Source organism: Myotis brandtii, unplaced genomic scaffold (assembly GCF_000412655.1).
Source record: "Myotis brandtii unplaced genomic scaffold, ASM41265v1 scaffold327, whole genome shotgun sequence".
NCBI lineage: Eukaryota > Metazoa > Chordata > Mammalia > Chiroptera > Vespertilionidae > Myotis > Myotis brandtii.
The window spans coordinates 14,758-24,330 of record NW_005362585.1 but is presented as its reverse complement, the minus strand read 5'-3'; the positions used below and the strand labels follow the sequence as shown (position 1 = coordinate 24,330).

Sequence of the window (9,573 nt, the reverse complement as noted above, 5' to 3'; positions counted from 1 at the left end):
TATAGCCAGAGGTAAACAAGGTAGTGGTCACCATAGTTACAATGTTCTTGTGAGTTTCACTTGTTTTGGCAGCACTTGCTGCACCTCCCACAGCCCATTAGCTACCTAGGAAGGATCTAGGGAGTGTCATAAGGTCAAGCCTAATTATGCTAAGAGGACGGTGTCCTCTAAGCTGGAACTTGTTTGTGGCTTTGCCAACAGGTCAGTCTGAGGCTTAACCCCATAGCCGCTCCCTACAAATTTGCACACAATAAAATGCATTTCTTTTAAGTATACATATGTATTCACTTGGGTGACCACCACCAAAATCAAGACATACAACATTTCTGTCCCTCCTCCCCCCCAAATTCCTCATGCACCTTTGCAGACTATGCCTTCATCCTACCTGGCAAGTAATAGTCTATTTTCTGTCCCTACACTTTTGCCTTTTCTAGAATTTCATGTTAATTCATATATTAGGTAGCCTTTGGTGCCTAGTTTCTCTCAGTATATTACTTTTGAGATGCATCCATGTTGTGTGTATCAATAGTTCCTTTTTATTACTGAGCAGTATTCTATTGTATGAATGTATCACAGTTTACTACTTACACATTCACCATTCTTTGAACATTTGAGTTGTTTTCAGTTTGGGGTATTATAAATAAAGCTGCTGTGAACATTTGCCTACATGTCTTTGTGTGGGCATGTGTTTTCATTTCTGTTGGATAAATATCAAGAGCGAGATTTCTGGGTTGCATGGTAAGTGTATGTTTAACTTTATAAAAACCTGGCAACCTTTTTCAAAAGGACTGAGCAGTCTGCATTCTCAGCAGTAGTTTGTGAGATTTCCAATTGTTCCACATCTTTACCAACATTTGTTATTTAAGAATTTTTAATTTTAGACATTCCAGTGTTAAATAGCATCTTGTTTTAATTTGTATTTTCCTAATGACTAATGATGTGGAGCATCTTTTCCTTCCTTTTTCTGTTTTGTTAATCCTCACCGGAGGATATTTTTCCCATTGATTTTTAGACAGAGAATGGGAGGGGGAGAGACAGAGAGAGAAACATCAATGTGAGAGACACATCGATTGGTTGCCTCCCGCACCTGCCCCAACCAGGACCAGGATCGAACCTGCAACCGAGGTACATGCCCTTGACCAGAATTGAACCTGTGACCCTTCAGTCCATGGGCTGATGCTCTAACCACTGAGTAAAGTGGTTAGGGCAGGAGCATCTTTTATGTTTATTTATTTGCCATCTGTATACCTTCTTTGGCCCTCTATTCATATTTTTGGCCCATGTCTTCTTATTGAGCTGTATTTTTTATGTTTTCTGGGTACAAATTCTTTATCAGATAAGTGGTTTCAAATATTTTCTCCCTATCTTTGGCTTGTCTTTTCATTTCCTTAATAGTGCCTTTTGAAGGGTAGAACTTTTAGATTTTGATAAAGTCTAATTTATCAGTTTTTTCCTCCATGGTTTGTACTTTTTGTGTCCATCTTCATACATTTTTTCCTAAGTTAACTGTTTTGTATATAAAATTAACAGATCTTACAGTCAATAATCAGCATTTTATTCTTACAACAATAAAGATGAATACAGTCAAACCTTGGTTCTCGAACATCTCCCATCTCAAACAGTTTGGTTCTCAACCAAGTGGTTCACGGAAAAAATGTCTAGGTTGTTGAACAAACTTAAGTTCTGGACCTGACAACCCTTTCATGCTGATACATCAGCATGACAAAAAAGTCTCTCAGGCCACAAAAGAGATAATTTACCAGTTGAGTCAGTTTACCACTAAACTTCTTGTTAACATCTCAGGAAATTGTGCTGTGAATATTTTTGCGTTTTTTTTTTTTTTGCTTTTTTTGCTGGTGAGATGGATTAGCACAATTTTAAAACATAAAGAGGCCATCAAGAGTGCTAATGTTGCTAATGGTGTGAAAGAAGCAATGATCAGAAGCAATGATCGCAAGCAATCGAAGAGGTAGAAAACCTGTTGTTGATTTGAATAAAGGAAAAGCAGTTAGCCGATGACAGCATTTTGGAGGCAATGACATGTGAAAAAGCAAAGATGTTGCATGCTGAAAGACACCCCTAGAACAAGTGCTGAAAGTGATTCTTTTAAGGCTAGTAGGGGGTCGTTTGATAAATGTAAGAAAATAAGTGTTTGTTTATAGATTAAATAGTACATTAGACATATCTATAATAATAAAAGCATAATATGCTAATTAGACTGGATGACCTTCCGGATGACCTTCTGGATGTAGCTGCAGCAGCGGGAGCTGAGGCAGAGGCAACCACGGCGGCGGCGGGGGCCGAGCCCCTTGCACGAATTTTGTGCATTGGGCCTCTAGTACTGTATATAAGAAAGGTTAAAACAGGGAATCATTTGAGGATCTGGAATGAATTAATTCAATTTACATCATGTCTGATGGGAAAAATGATTTGGTTTTAGAACAAAGCGCTACTTGAACAGCCTTCCAGAATGAATTAGGTTTGAGAACCAAGGTTCCACTGTATATTGCTCAAGAGACTGACAGAATTTCTGCATGTAAAACACATAAGGCGATCTGCACTCCAGGTTGCGAATGGACTTAATGCAAATGATGTGCTTTATGTTACTCATGTTGTTATGCTGGTCACATGTGATGACAAGCTATGCCGTCACATGGTCATTGCTCACTAACAGTTAAGTAATACCCAAAATGACACTGCAGGAGACATTCAGTGACTTCTGAAGACCGAATCTGTTGTTTGCCTAAGTCAAGCTTTGGGACATTCCTAATTTATATAGATTGGTTCTTTGTACTTACTTGTTTTTGTTTTTTGTTTTTTTTTTGTACTTACTTGTTATTGTCTATTAATTTCTATTTCAATCTTTCCATAAAGAGACCCTAGTAAGTCCGATTATGATTTTCACAAAATTAGTCATATGTTGAATACCTAAGCATTTGTGACTATTTATTGTACAGGGACACAGACCCTACTCACAAGGACCTCTACGGGAACACTCTGTGGAGGGGGTTGGTAGTAGATCAGCTTTATGATCCCTCTGGGGCTTCCCCCCCCTTCTGGTTTGGATGAGGCTTGTGGTCTTTAACATGTCAAGTATATCCTCACTGTCATCCAGACATTGAGACTTTGAAAATTACATAACTTTCATTCACTTTAGCAGATTAACTGTGACCCAGATTTATTAGTTAATGTTTTACTGAACTCTTAGTGTTTAAGAGACTATGCTGGGATGTCAGGTGGTGGGAAGAGGAAGTAAAGAAAAGGTTTCTGCCCCCAGTGAGTTGACACTGGGTGGAGCACAGCTGTGTACAGTGTGCACCAAAAGCCAGGTCAGGCTGTGTGGCTGAGGTTAGGGCATTTGGGATCAATTGTAGACATAATACAGGAAACATTCAGGGAACAGAGTGTGGGCTCCAATTGCCCTTTTGGAGCTTTGAGGCTCCAGTCTATTTAAAAACATGGGTTGGCAAAGGCTCGGGTTGATTTAGGCCTGCCTGAGAATGACCCTTGTCTCCCCTGCTCTGTGTCCTTGAAAGCAGTAAAGATCATTGGAGGATGTAGTGTCTGCTTCGGTGGTTGTATGGAGCGTCACCTAGCTTGGGAGCTGTGAATTGGCATGTGGACCATTGGCCTGCATAAGGGTGGTATAAAAGATTGATGACCAAAGGGACAGTGGCTTCTCTGTTATCAGCAAGACCTACACACATCTTGGCTGTCACCATAGCAGTCATACATCACCTGTGTGGGTGAGGGGGCAGAAGAAGCTATGTACTTGGTGGCTGCTGTGTCTCCCATGGAGATGGAGCTTCTGCCCCTGATGTATTTCCCATCCTGTATTATTCTCTAAAGCTAGGTAAATGTATTAACTGAAAACCTGTTTGGATCTTGGAGATCTGGTCGCTGGCTTGAACCCATCACTACAGCTGCGCTGCTGCACTGATGCCTTGGAATGAAAAGTTAGCAGTGCCAGCTGGGGAGATGCCTTTAGAGCAGTTGTATTGAGGATGAAGGGGGCCCGAGTGGGGGTTATAGCAATGAGAAGGTGAGACTGTGAACATCTGCACCCATGCCAAGTGCTGAGACTCCTATTAGCAATGCAGGCAGATGGTCTTGGGCAGAAGGGAGGATAGAACTCTAACTACAGCTCTGGTGAGAGGTCTGAATAGGGTCAGAGGCTCTTCCTATTTGTGTAAACATTTTTATCTTTTTAAATTAATAAACAGAGCATGATCGAAGCCACGCACTATTCTGGACACTTTATAAGTATTAACTAATTTAATTCCTCATAACTCAATACCTTTTATAGTTTCTTGATAAGAAAATTGAGGCACAAAGAAGTAAAGTAACTTGCCCAAGGTCATCTAGCTTAGTCAATGGTGAAGCTGAGACTTGAACCCAGGCAGTGTGGCTGCAGAATCCCTGTCCAATTCCTCGAGCCTCTCTTGCACATTCTTCTTCATAGGAAATGAGTAGAATTAATAGATTTTTAAATGCCTTTGTTGAGGACTGAGTCAGAACGCTCATGCAGGTTACAGCCGCACAAGGTTATGTGATTGGGCAGTTTGTGGAGAGCACGGATTCCTTACATGGTGCCTAAGTGAGGATGGCACCTACGCCTTGGCTTAGACCCCTGCCCTACTACCAGGGAAGGCCTATGCTACAATTGTAGGGCCTCATTGAATATTTATTTGACCCTTTTGCTACTCAGATAGCTTCTTCCTCAAAATTTTGGGGATCAGAAGGTGTATTTTCTTCTGTTCTTGGCATCCATTGTGTGGCTTGCAGCTTTGCCTCTTTGCAGGGCAGTGGGTGAGTTTGCTTTGGGAGAAAACCCAAGCAAGGTCTGAGCAATAGGTGTGCACTTGGGGATCCCTTACAGGTTCAGACATTGCTTTTGGTGTAGTTTTTTTTCCTTTTCTTGGAAGGAATCTGATTAAAACATGGGCATTCTACCCAGGCCTTTTAGTCATAAGCAAAGAAAGCAAACTGTGTTATAATACATGAATTGTTTACATTACCCTTGACATCATCAAGTTCACCATTTATGTGTGGTGGTGATTTATGTATTTATTCACCTTTTTATTTTTTGGCTAAGTGGGTAGAGCTAATGTAGCTTTTTCATCATGACTTTTAATCTTTGCCAGCAAGCGGTGACTGGGTTTCTAGGTCGACATTGCTGGCAGCCTGATGTGTTATCACAGCACTCCAGCTTCCTTACACTGCTGGCTGAGCGGAGGCTGCTGAAAACATTGATCAAGTTGTTGGTGTTTTCATTGCTATGCTTTGTACCGAGTGAAGCATGCTGTGACTGAAGCTGTCGGTGACAGTTGTTTCCATGTGGTGGCCTAACATGAGAGAAGGACACCTGCTTGCCAAGGAAGAATCTTCTGGAGGTTTCCCACACACCTGTGCTTTGAGCCCACAGGAGAACCCTTGAGTGGCATCTAGTAAATCGCATTCTCATTGTTACGATGGCCTGCAGGCACAAAGAAGGGACCATTCTGTCAAATAAAGTTTTGGAGCTCTCAAATCACCTATTTAATGTCATTTTTAATGGTTTCTTTGGTATACGTACCTGTGAAAAGACTTTGTGATCAGCCTTCATCTCTCTCTCTCTCTCTCTCTCTCTCTCTCTCTCTCTCCCCCCCACATACAAACTTTTATATACTTTATTGATTTACAGGCCAAACAAGGTAGCGTTTGGTCTGTTAAAGGCACCTAATTGAAAATACATTACACTGCTGTCGAGTGATCCCAGTCACAGGATTTAAGGACAGGAAGGACAATCGTTGGATGATGTTGCTTAGGACACTTGCTCATTTATTTAAAGGGTCTCTTTACACATCATAGATGAAAGAAGGCAAGAGGGCAGGATTGGGGCACACCTTGAGTGGTTGCTGAGCACTTACCCGTGAGAGCAGGTGGACTGGTAAATCAGTGTGGTAAGTCAGGAAGGGAGTGAGACCAGCCTGCCCCACCCTCCCTATGACTCCTGTAAAATGGGTTTGTGGAGATGATTTTTTGATCTCATGGTGTGGGAAACCAGGGTCAGTAGTCAAACCCTCCATGTCCCAAACTATAGGACAGACAGGACAACAGTCTGATTTCCTACATTCCTTGGCTTGGCACCATGACATTTTGAGATAAAAACTGAGGACGTAGGGCACTGGCTTTAAAAAATATTGTCACCAATACAGAGTAAATGAAAACTTGATTTCTTAGAAATAGTACTGCACCTCCCTATTTCTACTTGTACCCTCCAATCAGTTTTTTAAAAATAATTACTCATACTTTTAAAGATTCCTATATGTAAAAGAAATCGCTTCACTACAACACTGCTGCTCTTCCAATATTTTTATTGAGCCTCTCACCACTCTTCACTCTTCATCCCTCTCAGACCACCTCTCCCCTCTGCCCAGCACCTAAGAACAGGAATCATGCCTCCAGGTGAGGAGCAGTGGTGCAGTCTCACCTGGCCTGTTACTAGGATTTGATTTTGGAGAAGGCTGCTAGGATGCTCACAACACATCAGGGATATGGGATGCAGCAATGGCAGCGTGAATTCCCATTTCCTCTACACCTCCACCAACAGGGTAGTCTGGAATCTGGTAACCTCCAGGCGGATTTTCAAGACCTTCTCATTATCATCTGATCAGTGATGTCATCTTTCATGGGCTCCTTTGGGGGGGTTGAACCCCTCATGGTAGGAACATCCACTCAAGGGGTGAATGAGCCTTCCCATGATTCTCTGGGTCAGAAGAGAGTCTGGGGTGCAAAATTCAATCACAGAATCAAGCTTCTCTTTCCTCTTCTCCATGAGATCATCAAGCATGTCTGCCTGCCTCACAGTCCGAGAGAAGACATGTAAAAGAAAGCCATTTTTGCATGGAGGGATGTCCAAATTCTTCTCACTGAGCTCCACTATCATTGCATCACTCACCAGTTTCCCGGTATCCATAGTTACCTTCAGCTTTTCCCCCAGCTCTGAGCCAGAAGCTGACTGGTCTTCAGCATGTCCCCAATAGCCAGATTGCAGGCACAAGTTTTGGGCCAATTTGGGTGCCTTAGTACCCTTGCTGGCCCTGGGCAGCCCCAGTAGCAGGGTCTGGAATCCTCTGGGGCAGATTCAGCCACATTGGGAGCCATGGCTGCTGAAACCTCTTACCACCATTCATGTCTTGTTTGGTTACTTTCTTTAATACTTCAGTTTTTTATATGTAACTAGAGGCCCGGTGCACAAAAATTTATGCACTGGGGGGGGGGTCCCTCAGCCCAGCCTGTGGCCCTCTTGAAGTCTGGGACCCCTCAGGGATGCTGGCTTAGGCCTGCTCCCCGGGATGGGCCTAAGAAGCTGGCAGTCAGACATCCCTCTGGCATCCCAGGAGCCCTTGGGGGATGTCCACTTGCCAGTGGGGAGCAGGCCTAAGCTGCAGTTGGACATCCTTAGCGCTGCTGAGGAGGTAGGAGAGGCTCCCACCACCACCGCTGTGCTGGCAGCTGTCAACCTGGCTTGTGGCTGAGCAGAACTCCCCCTGTGGGAGTGCACAGACCACCAAGGGGCAGCTCCTGCATTGAGCGTCTGCCCCCTGGTGGTCAGTGTGTGTCATAGTGACCAGTCATTCCCAGTCGTTCTGCTGTTAGGGTCAATTTGCATATTACCCTTTTATTATATAGGATACTTAAATTAAACATCATAAATGGGGTTGATAAAACTATTTTCTTGCCTCACTGAAGTTTAGTTTTTACAAATAATCATAGAATAATTCAAGTAACTATGGTTTGGGAAGGAAATAGTTCTTGTATATGAGAAACTCTAGACCTGACTGGGTGGCTCAATCTGTTGAAGCATCGTCCCATAACACCAAAAGTTTGTGAGTTCAATTTCCAGTCAAGGTACAAACCTGGGTGGTGGTCAGGGTGCATATGGGGGCAACCAATTGGTGTTTCTTTCTCTCTTAAATTGATTTTTTCTTTCTCTCTCCCCCTTCCTCTCTCTCTAATAGCAATAAAAACATATCCTCAGGTGAGGATTAAAAAAAGAAAAACTCTGTTGTGCTCCATTTTTCTGCAAATAACTGTTAGCTAGATTAGCCAGCATTGTCACAGAAGCTAAGTGGTTTTTTAAAGAAGCCATAGAGCCTGTCTGGTGTGGCTCAGTGGGTGAGCGTTGGCCTATGAACCAAGAGGTCACTGGTTAGATTCCCAGTCAGGGCACATGCCTGGATTTCAGGCTCAATCCCCAGTAGGAGGCATACAGTAGGCAGCCGCTTGATGTTTCTTTCTTATCAATGTTTCTATCTCTCCCTTTCTCTTTCTCTAAAATCAATAAAAGCATATTTTTTAAAAAAAGCCATGAATATACAGACAATAGTGAGGTGAAGGCCTGAGGTGGGGCGGGAACCAGGAGAAGGGGCTCAGTGGGGGAGAAAAGGGGGATATCAACAATAAATATTAAAAAAATAAAAAAGCCATAGGTCACTGTATTTATATTTATAAAAGCCATAAACAAATAGGCATTTCTTCCTTATTAGGAGGTCTTAAAATAGTTGTTTAGACATTAAGGCAGTGACAATTCTAAAACATAATGAAACTAAGTTAAGGCTTTATGTTTGTTTTGAAACCCATATTCATAGACTACTTATGTGTGGGACACCTTTGCATCTTAGGGCAACGTAAAATTGAGGCTATTGTTTTTCCTGGTATCTAGTCCCCATCCCACCCACCACCCACAAAAAAAAAACAGAGACAAGTTTTTCTTAAAGAACAGGATATCAAAATTGGTTTTTGGCTTATCAACACTTAGACTAGAATAGAAAACCCATGTTTATTCTAGTGTTTGTACGATTAATAGTTCAAACTATAAAGTTATATGTTGATTGGGGATGTGGGAAGCAAAATGTAACAAAAAATGCCTCTTGCTGGTGAATGTTACCAACGGCCTTCACGAATACATTTACCACAATACATCATCATCTCTTTTTTGTTGTTGTTTACTTATTTGGCTACTCCTCCCTACCTGCACTAGACCATGATTCGTGATTGCTCAATGATTAGTTGCCTGAGAGTCTCCATAGCCTTTGGTGGGGAAGTATGGAGGGAGGGTCTTTGTTTAGTCCTGGGCCATTACTTCAGAAGCCAGGCTGTGTTGTGATAATTACACTAATTTAAAACTGTGCAGCATCTGAAGATGACTCTACAGGAAATGGAATTTCAAAGCAAACGTATTTATTTCTTGGAAGGATGAATTTTTAAAAAGAGAATCATTTGCTCCTAGCTTTGGAAGCCAGAGAAACCAGAGGCTGAGGAGTGTGCCATTTCCCTGGTCTCCTGTTCTCTTGCCGTTTTGATTTCTATCCAGGGCAACATGACCGAGGAGAACGATTTGCCTCTTTGAAAATTCCACTCTTCTCCTGGATGATTAGAATGGTGAAGTGGAGACACATTGTGTTCTCGACCATTCTGGAGAATTATTAATAAAGTCTCTTGGCAGATCTCATAAATGACTTAACTTTAGAAGTAGAAAGAGCCTTATCTATTAGAGCTGTTGAATTTAATCAGACTTTTATATTAAAC

The 9,573-nt window shown here is 42.2% G+C and overlaps 1 pseudogene; it reads right to left on the bottom strand.

Annotated features, from left to right (window-relative positions):
• Positions 1 to 6,404: 6,404 nt before the first annotated feature.
• On the bottom strand, positions 6,405 to 7,146 carry LOC102259605 (annotated as a pseudogene).
• Positions 7,147 to 9,573: the final 2,427 nt, after the last annotated feature.